Genomic DNA, 14,685 nt, shown 5'->3' with positions numbered 1-14,685 from the left:
ATAGCTGCCATTATGTACCCTTTACAGAACAGCTGACATCATGCCGATCCTACCCGCTGAGTGTAGTGTGCATGCTGATATGATTACGTTCTGCTATGTGCACGGTGGCAGCCAAGTAACCTAGGAGACAGCCCGACAGGTTAGTTACACATTCCTATTATCAGTTACATACATGCAGGTACACCATGCAGGTATTGTGTCTGGTAATTGATTAATGACTGGCTTGTTGTAGCATCAACATGCTTTCTGCACTGAGTCTTGACATTTAGCCAAGGTATGGACGTGGTAGATAGTTGAATAAGAATTGCCGTCATCTCACATGTTATTATTACAGGTTGTAGTGTGTATGCTCCTGATATTTCATCTCCATCATGTTGTATACAAAATGTAAGTATTACAGCAACTGTGATACTAATAATACGACTTAACATTCTAGTGGTGTTGCCTTTTGATAACACACTGTAATGGATATTGATTGCCCGGCAGCTATTCCTGTTACTTGAAAATTATAGTAGCATCTGTCTTGCTGTTAATGCCCAGGTGGAATTCCCTGCTGCAATGCAGATCGACGACAAATTGTAAGCATAGAGTGTACCAGATTGTTATGTAAATATAACATTTTGGCAGGTTCTGTGGACTGCATATGAAGTGTTGTTAGCTGTTTACAATATTAAGGTATGGTGTATGCTTGAATAACTGTAACTATATTGCTTGTCAATGCTGCAGATCATGCTGGTCGTAACATCTCACGAGCACTTCAGAAGTTGGAGTTAACTATTTGAACAGCATTTGATACATTAATAATTATTTAAATACTAAATAACAATTGGGTATAACCTTTATAATAGCATAGGGATAACCTTTATCCTACCTATACGGGATAAAGGTCATACTATTGAGAGTTGGGATAACCGTTATCCCTGGATTTAGTATGCTATATGTGTCAGCCACTTTATCCCTGTTTTGGGATGACCTTCCAACCAACTGTTTTAACAGTGTATGCAAATATTTCACCCAATGTATTCAATGCTTTATACCGTAAATTTAGGCTTGCGCGATTGTCGGGTTTTTGCAGATCCGGTAACAAATGATGGTCTTTCTCTCTGCAGGAGTTATGGCCATGTTTATTTCGAAGCAGAAATTACGCGTGTTTATAAAATGGCGTCTTGTTTTACACAATGTTCTTTACAACTTCCTTGTTGTCTTTTGGCTTAAAACTATCCATCTCAAAAACACTTTCGCTGTAAAAACAAAGGTACGTACAAGAAACTACCAGTACTTGGAACTCTATGTAAAAAACAGCCCAGAAAAGTAACTGGTAACTTATAAAGCTGATATCTGGAGCGTCCAATAATACAACTATAACTACAAGAACTAAAGTTTTAATCCATGCAACAACACCCGGCTGTAAATAGGGATGCAGCGATTATGCTTGCATAATTTTGGGCATAATAGGTATGTGTGGGAATCAGGAATTATGCCAGCATTTTGAGGTGATTATAAAGCTTTAACAGTAGGAAAATCTTCAGATTACACAATTCCTTTACAAAATATTAAGATATTCTAATAGAGCAGTCACTGAATATCATTTTACTCTAATAAAGCAGTCACATTGAAATGAAATACTCTAATATAGCAACCAGCTAAAGAATTCAAGACTATTTGAAGCTTAAACATCAATGAAAATTGCCTGATACAGCAATAAGCTGGCATTATTAGCCAATTATGGTGGCATAATTTTGGGAATAATGGGCAATTCTCAAAAGCATAATAGGTGATTTTTTGAGCACTGCTCAAAAGCATAATGCTCAATTTTTGGAGCATAATAACCTCATGCCTAGCTGTAAAGCATGGGTAGTACTAAAATCCAGAACGGAATGGAAAGGAACGGGGCACGCGCCAAGTTAATGAATCGTTTTTGCAAATTGTATACCATTTCTTACTATCACATGGTGACTAGAATTGTGCTAAAATTTGGTTTTCTTCTAGTTGTGGGCATGCTAGAAACCACTCGCTTGAAGTTTCTATTTAATTCTTACTGCAAGAATACATTTTGCTACCACCTATGCTGAAAAACTATCATCTAACCTGTTAAACTACTATTTAAGTACTGTAAGCATATAATTCACAGCCACTAACATACACTGTGGTTAACTCTTGTAAATTATTGCCAATGCAAGCCGACTTCAGAAAATCATCCTTACCATTACTAAAGGCTTAGACATGACTATAACATGAAAATACTACAGTATTTTACGTTTTGGAATGATAAGGAAGTAATTCTACATCAGGATTAAACAGAATTTGATGGATTGATAAGAACACAATATGCCACGTGGCGGGCATTAAATAGAAACTCAGAGAGCGCGATTTCTAGAATGCTTATAAGTAGAAGGAAACAAACCCTAGCACAGTTGTAGTCATTGTGTAGCAGTTGGACACGGAGCTTCATCTGTCTGAAAAAATTTTTCTACTTAGCGCGTGCCCCAACACTGTTAAAAGTGATGTGTTGAAATAACACCAAAACCAGGTGTAATTTGATGGTACCAAATATAACACCACCTTCTGGTGCTATATTAACCAACATATAGATGGTGCTAAAACAACATGATTATTTGGGTTGAATTTACAAGGTTTGGTTGAATTGACACTTTTAAAAATGTAATAATAGCACTCTAAAATGCAGTAGTAGCATCTGTTACAACTGAGTTCTATGTCAGTTCTATAGTTTAGTTCTTAATTCATCATATCATCTTCAAATATCCTGGCAGTGATCTCTATAGTGCAAAAAGACAAAGACACTGGCCTCTGCCACTCTTGATCCTGATATCCTGATATCTGAAGGTTCTCCTCCATCTAGATCTTTTGAATGCTGTTCAGGTGGCTGCCATTGAAGTAACTATGCCACTACCAAGTGATTGGAATAGTCTTGAAATAGCTATATAAAAAGGTAAGCAATTACAAAACAGTATGTGTATGTTCTTACTACATACCATGTTCACTGTCACATGTTATCAGCACAAAGTCTTTCTTCCACCTCAAATCTAAAAAAATATCAAATAAAGGTATGGCTAAAATTATGAATTGTTTAACATACTTGTTGTCTTACTGTAGCACTTGTTCAGCTGAATCAGACATGCCCATTTATCTAAAGATCAGAGCAATTACATACAAACAATTAGAATTGTTGTATGCATACCTGAAAAAGAGACTGCCACTTTTTCATTGCACATAATCAGTTTCCACTTCTGTGATCTATAGCAAGAGAAGCATAATAATTAACATGTTGCTACTACAGACCAAAAGCTAAGTTGGTTGTACCATTGACTATTGATGCATGTTTATATAGTAGTCTACAATAAGCTTTCTCAATGGACGGTGAATGTTAATATCAAATGATTTCTAGACAATACTTATAACTGAAACACAGCAGAACAATGGTGATACTGTACAGATACAGCCACAAAAATCCTACAATACCTTCTTTGGCTATTAACACAAAATCCCATACACTTACACTGGTTTTATCCATGGTTACTTACATGAAACTATTGCCAAGTAGTTAGCTTCTTTCACTTCACAAGTGACATGAACTACATCTGTCCACATCATGATTCATGTCCCTAGTCCTATATCAATGACTTTATCTGACGGAGACATTATCTGCAGGTGACATTTTACTCTTGCTATGTGTACAAAAAATATCACAGCAGGAAGATGCAAGTTTTCAAACTCCATGCAGTAGCCATTGTAAATGGAAAAATTGCAGGGTCTTCTGTCTTTATTAGCACTGACATAACAGGCAACACTAACACTCATCACAAACTATAACGCAAACAACTAAGATAAGCCATATGTATAAATTATTGTCAATAAAAGGCAATCCACAATTCTCCAGCATAACTCAAGCAAGTTTCTTGGTAGCAGCAGTGTAGTAGTAGTAGTAGCAATGTAGTAGCAGTTGCAGCAGCAGTAGCTATGTTTATCTTTGAACATCAGATTCCACATCAGATGAATTCCACATAATTATTAGTTCAATTTTAGTAGCTGATGCTGGCACATTCATTCATAGATATAAAAACATCAGGAACACAGAGAGAGAGAGTCAGCACGTATGTACAAACAATATCAATTCTCTTTACCTATATGTGATAGTGCCACTACACAGTGCAGTTCCCAACCTCTTGTACAATGACCTATAGTAAGAAAAGCATAAGGAACTACAGACCAAAAGCTATAATAGTGTATATACTGTACCTTTGACTTATGGTTCTGATGGGTATTGTAGTCTTCAATAAACTTGCTTTCTCCAATGGACAGTTAATATCAAACAATTCTATTATAAACACAGCATGCAGAACAATGAGAATATGTACAGATACAGCCACAAGCCACAAAAATCCCATACCACCTATTAACAATAGATCCCACATATTTACACTGGTTTTATCACGGTTACTTACATGAAACTGTTGCCAAGTAGTTAGTTTCTTTTACAATTATATTGACAAGTGACATGAACTGCATCTGTCCATATCTTGAGTTGAATTGTAATCACCTTTATCAATAACTTCCATCTGCCAGCAGTATTGCTGTCATGGAGACATAGCTATAGAGACTCGGATGTAGGAGTAATAGGACTCTGCGTATTCATGAATAATTATTTGTTATATCAATGAAACATACTTACAGGAGCACCCAGATGTAAAGGAGGTTGCGCGTTAGCCCATAATAGCTGTATCCCTCCTGCATGAGCCGGCCTCGGGAGGTTAATCACTACGTACTTGACATCACATGATGCTGAGGGTCTTAAAGATCAGTCCTTGATGCCAGATGGCTATGACACAACAGGTTACACTGACGCTCATCACCAAATAGCGGCTGCGTAGTTTCACTCTCAATTGAGAGGCAAGCTAGTCTAGCTAGCTACCTACAAAACGCTGCTCTCGACTGTATTAAAGCTTCGTCAGAATAGTAGTTTTTCTGCGAGAGCTTCGGCATGACCTGACCTATCTTTACAAGCGCTAAGTTTTCCATAGTAGCAGCGGCCTCGGTAGCAGCTCTTCTCTTTAAACATCATCCCGAGCATCATCTCTAGTTCACTGCGGTTTAATGCGCTATGATGGTGCGCGTTCATTCTAGTTCATGATGCCAGAGATGATGCTAATTATCGTTTGAATGGCGAGCTCCCTCAAGTAGATATCTTAGTGAGCTAGAACAAGCCTGTATTATTACTTACACTGGTTCGACCAACCGTGACGCGGGAGAACGGCCTGGTAAACTTGCACCTGACCGGCTGGTAGAGACCGAGGGTAGAGACTGCATGACTGAGTATATCGCGAAGAGGTTAGTGTATGGTGCTGCTAAGCTAAAATTATGGCACTTCATAGCTATACACTCTGCACAACTGATCATGAGTCTGACTCAAGTTAACCATAATCAAATGATAAAAGCTATAGCTAGCTACTCTGGATAGTCAGGTTTGTCACAGTTCAGGTTTCAAGACTATTTGATGATATACAGAGCTATATGGCTATAAGGTCTATTACCATGCCTGACTTAGACATGCAATACAGTTCAGTATAGCTTAGTGCTAACATACGTGCATAGCTAGTTAATCATTTGACTTTTGTACAACATTCAACATCCAATGTAGCTAATTGCAAAGGTCTAGAGGTAGTTTGTAACTTATAGTGAAACGATTACCTCTACCGTAACATTCCATGCACGTGCTCCAGCAACCAGCAATTTTACAAACATTTTGTCACTAAATGTGCATCAACCGACTGTAATATAGTAATTCTTAAATGTTATGGTACTATCCAAAAAGTAGTACCATGTGTTATAGTACATTGTTCTTTAACACTGTAGACAGCGAAGTTTTGAACTATACATAAGATATGGACTCATGCAACATTACTGTATAACTCTTCGTCTATATATGCTGACTTAAATGAAAACGATTGACTTTTTATTAATTGTAAATGTTGTATTATATCTGTTATCAACATTATTACACTGTATAATATGTATATCATTAATTATGTAAATGTGGTATACATGTTGGAGAATAATAAATAATATTCACTTTGGTGTTCTTCAAATGAAGCATTGTTGGAACTACTGACCAACTTTCTTCCATATCTGATGTTACAACGACATTTCCTGAATTGTGCACATCTCACTTGTGAGAATCACAGCCAAATAATATTGATCAACTTCAGTAACACAAAATAACCTGTTAACATAAGAATGACAGCTCCTGAATTGTGCACATTTCACTGGTGAGAATCACAACCAAATAATATTGACCAACTTCAGTAACACAAAATAACCTGTTAACATAAGAATGACAGCTCCTGAATTGTGCACATTTCACTGGTGAGAATCACAACCAAATAATATTGACCAACTTCAGTAACACAAAATAACCTGTTAAAATAACAAGCTAAACTAACACAAAGGCTAATGCTAAAGTAACATGGGTAGCTTAAATTAACCACCATTTAGTAATATTAGCACTCCTATAGTGACAATAGCATTGCAAACAAGTTGTTAAATCAACTCAATGAGTGCTAAAATAACTACCCAGTTTTAACAGTGAATTGGTTCCATTTTGGCTTTTAGCACTACCCATAAAGCAGATGCATGTCCAATTATACATGAAAGTAAAATTAACTGGCAACTAAAACAGCTGATATCTGAACTGGCCTAGAGTAAATGTTCATATACAACTAATTTAAAATTTAAACATTGAACCTTTATCATTCAGCTGTGTTCTATATTCCTCTTGTTGCATCCTTAAGTAATTTCTTTTAATTCTATAATTGGCTGGTAATTTGGCCACCTTTTTAAATAGTCAGCTGCAGTATATAGCTAGTACAGTAAAGGCGGCCAAATTACCAGCCAATTATAGAATTAAAAGAAATTGCTTAAGGATGCAGCAAGAGTCAATATAGAACACAGCTGGATGATAAAGGTTCGATTCTTGGCCACTCCAGATATCAGCTCTTTAAGTTACTGGTTGCTTTTCTGAGCTGTTACAAAGGGTTCCAGGTACTGGTAGTTTCTTGGACGTGCCTTTTTTTATAGCAAAGGTGTTTTTGGGATGGATATCACACATTTTTGTCAGTAATATACTCTAAAAATTGGTTAAAAAGGTAACTTTTAGGTGATCTTTGAAAATGAATAATTAAAATTAATGTAGAGCATTATCTTGGAGAGTCAAAGATGCACCTGTCATCTTGTCTGACAGTGTTATAAAAAGCAATACATACTAATGGCTGTTTCATAACACCGTTCAGATGTATGACTTTACAGTATAGTATGACTGTTCTACTAAAGTAAATCTATTTTTACTGCATGTTACAATCACTTTTAGAATATCCCATATCTGTGCATGGTAGAGCCTTCAGACACCTTATGCTCAAAACTTCCAAGTGCCTAATTAGTTCACAATGTACACAGCCACATAATTATTGTCACTATTATCAAGAGCTTTATTATAAGAGTACATTATGGACTCTTAATTGCTATTATCATAATATCATAACTATTTTTTGTACTGTGTTCACAGCTTCAGGATTGGAGCAGAGAGAAAGTGATGGGGCACTCAATCATCAAGACTTGGGGAAATGGAATAGTATTGCCATGGACAATGCTGGTACTAACCCCTCAAGGGTGTCACAGTGTAGTATAGATGCAACCAGTGTATAACACCAGAGCCTCGACCATCACCTTTTGACTGAATTTTTATGCTTGATGAAGCAATTAAAACTAAAAAGTTGTAGTACTTACAGTTTCCTCAGGGAGCATACTTCCAGACTCCCTGCCTGTTCAGCAGAATAATAGGATGAGCCTTACTACCACTTTCACCTTTACTCTGCAGATCTTCGGATGTATCAGCAACATAATATACAATATCTGTAGGTAATGCTAGTTAATGCTCCTAGGTAGAGCTATAGAGGTGGGCATTTTGCCCTCCCATCACAGTAGTCAGTAGTTTTTGCAGTTCTTTGCCCAGCCATCATCAACTGCTGTCAAAACATTGGTCTTCTCCCCAGACCCTTCCTTAAGCGCACTTATCACACAAAAATAACTTAATTAGTTTAGCAGTGCACAAATAATTCTGGACAGCTTATACTATATTAAAGTACATGTACCGTATTGTTGAACCATGACATACCACCAGAATCCAGCTTGACAACTATCACGTGATCTATTTAGGGGAAATCTCATGGAAAATCCCTGATCACCTATCACCTCAAGCAGACACACATGATACGCAGTTTTTAATTGAATGTTTAAGAAAATTGCAGTCCATGTCTTTGAGAAACTTGCCCCTCGTGAGAAACTACAATGCTTGAGCAATGTTTAAAGAAAGAAGTAAGAGTCTAGAATACTGAGATACTCAATTATATATATGCTGGTGTCACAGTGCAGGGGCGGATCTAGGATTTTTTGAAAGGGGGGCTAAGGATATAGGTAACTAACCTGACATTAGAAGATACCAAGCCTTCTCACAAGGCTCTAGTTGTAAGATTCATGTAGTATCCATGGTCAAATTAGCTTTTTGGAATAATGACTACATTAGTGTGCAAAGCACACTAGCATGTGCACCTAGGCATGTACACCTAAGGGGTTTAGGAGCATGCCCCACCAAGGAAATTTTTGAAAATTAGGCCCTCTAAAGGTGAATTGAAAATATTTTTAGCAGGTTTTTCAGTGGAAAATAATGGAATTTCAGTTTATTATATATCATCAAAATTTTACTTTTCCATTAAATCAAGACTGATTGCAATATGCATTGAGTATAGCTATCATGCATGCATGATAATCTTTTCGTGTGCAGCTACCAAGCATTTAGATACAGTTAGTTATATATATGTCATATTGCATCAGCTCCTCTTAGCCATGCTCTAATCAGCTAATTCTGTGAGGCAGAAACATGTATAGCTAAGTAGTAGTGGTGTTCAACGACACAATTATTAGTATGCATGCTCCTTAGCCTAGTGACACTTTGTTAGCCTTAACACTAATAAAGTGTACTGAAAAGCAGACTGCAGTGAAGGGTACTAGTAGCAATTAGCTAGTCCACTGGCAATCCTTAGCAAAGTGCAGCTATATTTGCATTAAATTTTATGGCTCTCTGAATTTGTTGTTGTGATAGTCAACTTATTATATCTGCTGGGTTTTGAAGACTGAACTATAGGCTAGCTACAAATGCCAGCTCCATAACCTGCAGCATGGGGCCATATCAGAAGGTAACTGAAACAGATTTTACATTCAAAGACAAAAGTGGGTGAATATGCTATAGCTGCCTTATGAGATTGCAAATCACCAAAGACTACAGTTTGCTTAATGGCTGAGTTGGTAAACTAGCTAGCTACATATTATACTGAAGCTGATAAATCTAACCAATTAAACCAACTAACATTTTTTGAAATATAAAACTACACTATAATTACCTCTTATAGGGGCAGATCTAGGATTTCAGAAGGGGGGTGTTAACATGGACATTTATGTGGCAAGAAAGTTGATCATGATACAACTAGTGTGCAAAGCACACTCAGCATGCAGAGCATGCTCTATCTAGGGGATCTGGGGACATGCCCCCACAGGAAAATTTTGCAAATTTGGCCTACTGAGATTGAATTACGTAGTGATTTTGAGTGAAAAATAACGTCACTTTGTTTATGTGATACCATTATTCCCCTACAGTTTGTCAATGTAACTATAAATGGCACAGCCAATAGCTAAAATTCAATCTTAGACTAATATTTTAAAGAACCAGTAGTGGAAACGTATGGGTATCAGCTGCACATGATCAAATCTAGTGTTTTGAAATTATTTTACAGTCTCATGGCTCAAACTACACTAGCTGTCCAAATTAACAGTAGAGATGAGTGGAGAGGGCAAGTAGACTCATCAGTGAGTGGAGTGCACATGCACTGAGCATGCATAAAATTCTCCAGCTAGGGGGCTCTGGTGGCATACTCCCTGGTGATTTTTGGAAAATTGCTATCACAAGATTGAATCTAGAGGCTATTTTTAACCAAATGTGGGTACAAGATGAATGAGTTCAGTTGGAAGTAATTTAATTAAAAAACAGAACTATACAATGTTTCTTGTTATTGGATTTTAAGAAACTGCATAATAGTGGCTTGTCAAAGAGAATAAAGAGTGTATAGTTAATTGAATGTAAGGTCAAGAAGAATATTTAAAACACAGGATTGGATCTATGCTTAAAGTTGAGCTTCAAGGGATTTGATAGTGCGAACTCTTAGAAGCTGCTATATTTAGATAACTGTAGCATGGGATTTGATTAAGTAAGGGGAAAAAGCAGCTCTCAGATGTTGCAGCCTTGTGAACTTTATATATGTTATGAATTCACTATAATAATTATAAAACTATATTGTTTTACTTGCAAGTGAAGCATTTCACTGACCCAAGAATCAAGTTTGTATTAGAGCCTAAAAAACTTAAACTATTTGACAGAAAAAGTTGTTTTCAGAATAGATTTTCAATTAATTATGTTTCAGGACATTAAATCTTTAGAGTGATTGGTATATGGTAGGATGTTTGGTACAATGGTGAGGGTAGCAGTGCACAGGTCTAGAAGAATAGGTTTAATTTCAGCTTACACACTGGTAACTACTTGAAAATTATAGTTTTAATGATGGATGTTCTATTAGAGTAGTTGACTGTTCTATTAGAGTATTTCGATTTTAGCAGCTTCTAAGGTAAGACTTACTCCAAAAGTATAATTTTGAACCACTTTTAGCAATTCTTGGATAAGATTAGCTATTCCTCTTGACACTGCTTGAAGTATCTTAGTTTACTACAGTGGTATATCCCCAGTATATGGAACAGTTAATTGTTTGTTATTTTAGTAGTTTTTCAGTAAACCCGCATTCACTGATGTTTTACTGAGAGTTTAAAACTTAGTAAAATAATTATGTTCCATATACTTAAGTTTACTGACACTTTACTATCAGTATAACTACAGTAAGGCATCTTAACAAATTAGTAAACTAAGAACCTTTTAGCAGTGTGCTCTTTCCATCTTTTCATTGTCCATACATGTGTATAAAATGCAACTGTGCCTGTACTACAGCTTCTAGAAGCTTCCTAGCTTGCTCATTCTAAAGTTTTGGAGGGGGGTGCTGCATGCCCCCAAAGCTTCCCCCTAAATCCGCCCTTGTCTTATAGCCATAGTGGAAAACACTGCTAATCATCTGAATAGAACAAAATCCACAATTAATACTTTTGTAACTGGAGATGCAACCCACAATCAAAATTTGTTTTTGAAGGGCTCTTGAGGAAAAGGAAGCTATGTTCTCCTGGAACAGAGTTGAACAATAGATATAGTTACATAGACATTGGAACAGAGTTGAACAATAGATATAGTTACATAGACATTATTTGTGTTGGTAGTGATGCATGGTTCCTGAAACAAGTCTGCTTTTGATACACATAGAAGATTTAGGGTTTTATTTTCCAAGTACTAACTTATAAAGGAAAGGGGGGGGGCTACAGCCCCCTTAGTCCCCTCCCTCAATCCACCCCTACAGTGATACGTGTTTCCCCGAAGTTTTGTGTTTCCCACACGCATATCATTAGGGATCCGTTTTTCCCCACACACATATCACTAACTGGCTAGCGATCTACAAGTCACAGTGATATATGCTTCCCAGGGGCAGATCCAGGGGGGGGGGAGGGGGCTTTGGGGGGCTGAAGCCCCCCCTTCATATTTAGGCTTTACTTGATCAATATGCTGAGTATTATAATGAAAATTTGTCTTAGCATAATTATATGATCACTAATACAAGTACTCATAAAACCACCTTATAAACGTCTTTCCAAGGTATTATCAGTGGATTTATGCTAAAGTTAATGCAACAAGGACCCAGATCAGCATTGGAGGCGTACAAGATCAAGATACTCTAATAGAGCAGTCAGCTAACTACTCTAATAGAGCAGTCAGCTAACTACTCTAATAGAACATTCACTGGAAGCATGTAGTTGGTTCTGTTATGGAATTTTTCCAAATCTACCTGCACCTATACATACAATGAAGTGCATTGGTCTGTTTAAAGGGCTTCATTCATCTACTTGTGTAGTTAATATGTATGACAATACTTAAATTCAGGTACACAATTTCCATTGAAAATGCTCTCAGATTCAATCTTTTATTATTCAAATTTCAAAATTTTCCACTTTCAACATTATTATTCTAGCATGCACCTATTCAGTGTTGTGCAATTGTGAGAGGGGTGCATCATGTACTTGGTTGCCTGTACCTACCCAAACTTTTCCATTAGCAAAATACTTCAGAGTCAGAGAGCCATACCTATAATCTAAAGGCAGTATATAAAATATCTACAGGCAGAAAATATTATGAATTTTATGTGGAAATGTCTCCAAATTGCAGTATTTTAGCATCTATTTTTCACATTTTTCCTGGGGGACATGCCCCCAGACCCCCTAGTTCATTCGCACACCTCTACGTGTGCTTCACACACCTCTACCCAAGAGATTAGTACCTTGAGTTAGCCCCCCCCCTTTTATAAATCCTAGATCCGCTCCTGCTTCCCCGGGTATTATGTTCCCCAGTTAAGGCGTTCCCCGCAGGCCCGCACACATATATCCCTAGGGATGCGTGTTTCCCTGCATTCAGTTTCGAAGTGCACTGATGTATACTATTTCTGCTTTTGCTTCTTCTACTACTGATACTATAGCTACTGCTGCTTCTTTTCCTGTTGATACTACTTGTCCACTAGCTGCGCCAGTTACTGCATGCAGGATCTGAGTTCCTTTTGCTGCAGTCTACTTACTGCTGCTAGTGCTATATACTGCTTATACTGCTCCTATACTACTATACTTGCTGCTACCACTGTAGCTATACCACTTGCTACTATACTACCAACTATATATCTGCTGCTACTATACTTGCTGCTGCACTATAGTTTATACTTGCTAGCATAGGTATACTATACTTGCTACTACTTTTAACTATACTTGCTACTACTCTAGCTATATTACTTGCTGCTTCTACTAGCCAGCTACTTCCTGCATGCTATTTTTACTATTTCTGCTGCTCTGCAGCTAAACTGAACCCTCTAGTGCTAACTATAACTATTGAGGCAAAGAACATGTTTAAATGAGCCATGCATGCAGATACATAAAGTTACCTGCTGTGTTTTACTGTCATGCAACATACAAAAAATAATTTATTCATTAGCTAGTAAGTGAAAACAAATAGGATGGAAGTACGTAGAGAACTAACACACATACAGTAATAAAAATTTAGTTAGCTAGTATATAGCACTGTGTTTAATGATTTCTGCATATAGTTTGATGGCATTCTATAAGCAGTATGGAACTTGGCTTCAGCCATTTCCAAATGGCATGTGTCCCACATTTCACCTTTGAAGAGAAATCAAGAACAACGTAACTACTGCTAAATCCAACACTCACATTATGCTGACATACCCAATCACAATAGTATGGATGGCTTTAACTTTCATCTCCTGTATGCTCATGCACATTTTGTCTTATCCAGATATCTTACAATAGATTCGTACCTGTACTGTAAAGAAACTTTGGAAGTACACAACTGACTCTCAAGCAGCTCGAGTAACAAAAGTCTCTTAAGTACTTGAAAGTCTCACTATCGCCATCAGTCAAAAGTAAAACATTTCAAGTTGTCCAAAATCTCTCAAAGAAACTCAATTTCAGCACTCTAGTAGTGCAAAACCTGTCTGGTGAAAATCTCTCAAGTATATAACCAAAAATTACTCGCCTCAACTCAAATCACATCATAGTCATAATAGCAGGTGTATAAAAGTAGCATCACTGTAAATTCGGAAATATGAATGTCGTAAAAAATGGCTACAGGAGCTGGAAGAGGAGGGGTCATCCAAAATGACTTATGTGCAATTTTGTATGACATTCATATTTCCGAATTTACAGTGACCTAGCAGTATAAACAGTAGCTAGTATTATAGAAGCAGTAGGCAGTAGCTATAAAAATAGCATGCAATATAAATAATATAGCTAGATATAGTAGCAGTAGACGCAGTAAGTAGTGACTGCAGTGTAGTAATAATATAGTAGTAGTAGCTGCAGCTATATAGTATAGAAGCAGTAGTAGTTAGTACTGTGACACGTGAACTGCAGCAGCAGTAGTAAGTCCTGCGGTTACATAAGCAGTAGCTAGCTAGTCGTAGTATATCAACTGCAGCAAGGCATATAAATGCTCGGGTGTTGGGCATAGTATAGTTATAAAAACTGAGAAACTGGCAGGGAAACATATATCACTAGCATCTTTGTCAGGGAAACACACATCCCTAGTGGTATGTGTGCGGATCCCTAGTGATATATGACATTGTGTGGGGAACATGATACACAGGAAACACATATGTGACCCAATTTTGGAAAACCATCCTTTTGGGCACATGCAAAATTTGCAGGAAAACTCAATTGAAAGTTTCAGCAATAATTTTTAAATCATTCTTTTACACATTTGGATAAAGCAACTATTAAGCCTTATTCCTGTGAAATTTCACACCCACAGCTTCTTTCTGCTAGGAGATATGGAGGATTTTATCAGACCATGTAGTGATTTCACTACGTGTGGGACAACAATTAACTTACAAATGGGGTGATTTGTTCAGTTACTAG

The 14,685-nt window shown here is 37.0% G+C and overlaps 3 long non-coding RNA genes across 5 annotated transcripts; 1 reads left to right on the top strand and 2 right to left on the bottom strand.

Annotated features, from left to right (window-relative positions):
- Window positions 1-794, top strand: LOC136243713 (uncharacterized). Its single transcript, XR_010694976.1, has 6 exons — window positions 1-139; window positions 192-274; window positions 335-387; window positions 437-578; window positions 628-675; window positions 727-794. It is a non-coding gene; the product is annotated as an uncharacterized lncRNA (long non-coding RNA).
- Window positions 795-2,600: 1,806 nt separating this feature from the next.
- On the bottom strand, window positions 2,601-4,037 carry LOC136243711 (uncharacterized). 2 transcript variants are annotated; one of them, XR_010694969.1, is made up of 5 exons: window positions 3,543-4,037; window positions 3,200-3,255; window positions 3,098-3,148; window positions 2,994-3,044; window positions 2,601-2,938 (listed from the first exon to the last, which is right to left on the bottom strand). It is a non-coding gene; the product is annotated as an uncharacterized lncRNA (long non-coding RNA). The 2 variants fall into 2 exon arrangements; XR_010694971.1 differs by lacking the exon at window positions 3,543-4,037 and adding an exon at window positions 3,322-3,338.
- Window positions 4,038-4,142: 105 nt separating this feature from the next.
- Window positions 4,143-5,238, bottom strand: LOC136243710 (uncharacterized). Of its 2 annotated transcripts, none has more exons than XR_010694967.1 (4): window positions 4,691-5,238; window positions 4,464-4,642; window positions 4,258-4,411; window positions 4,143-4,196 (listed from the first exon to the last, which is right to left on the bottom strand). It is a non-coding gene; the product is annotated as an uncharacterized lncRNA (long non-coding RNA). The 2 variants fall into 2 exon arrangements; XR_010694968.1 differs by having other exon boundaries at window positions 4,258-4,336; window positions 4,691-5,237.
- Between the last annotated feature and the right edge of the window lie 9,447 nt (window positions 5,239-14,685).

Source organism: Dysidea avara, chromosome 2 (genome assembly GCF_963678975.1).
Source record: "Dysidea avara chromosome 2, odDysAvar1.4, whole genome shotgun sequence".
Classification (NCBI taxonomy): domain Eukaryota; kingdom Metazoa; phylum Porifera; class Demospongiae; order Dictyoceratida; family Dysideidae; genus Dysidea; species Dysidea avara.
Note: the sequence above shows the minus strand (reverse complement) of the source record. Positions and strands in the feature narration are given on the sequence as shown.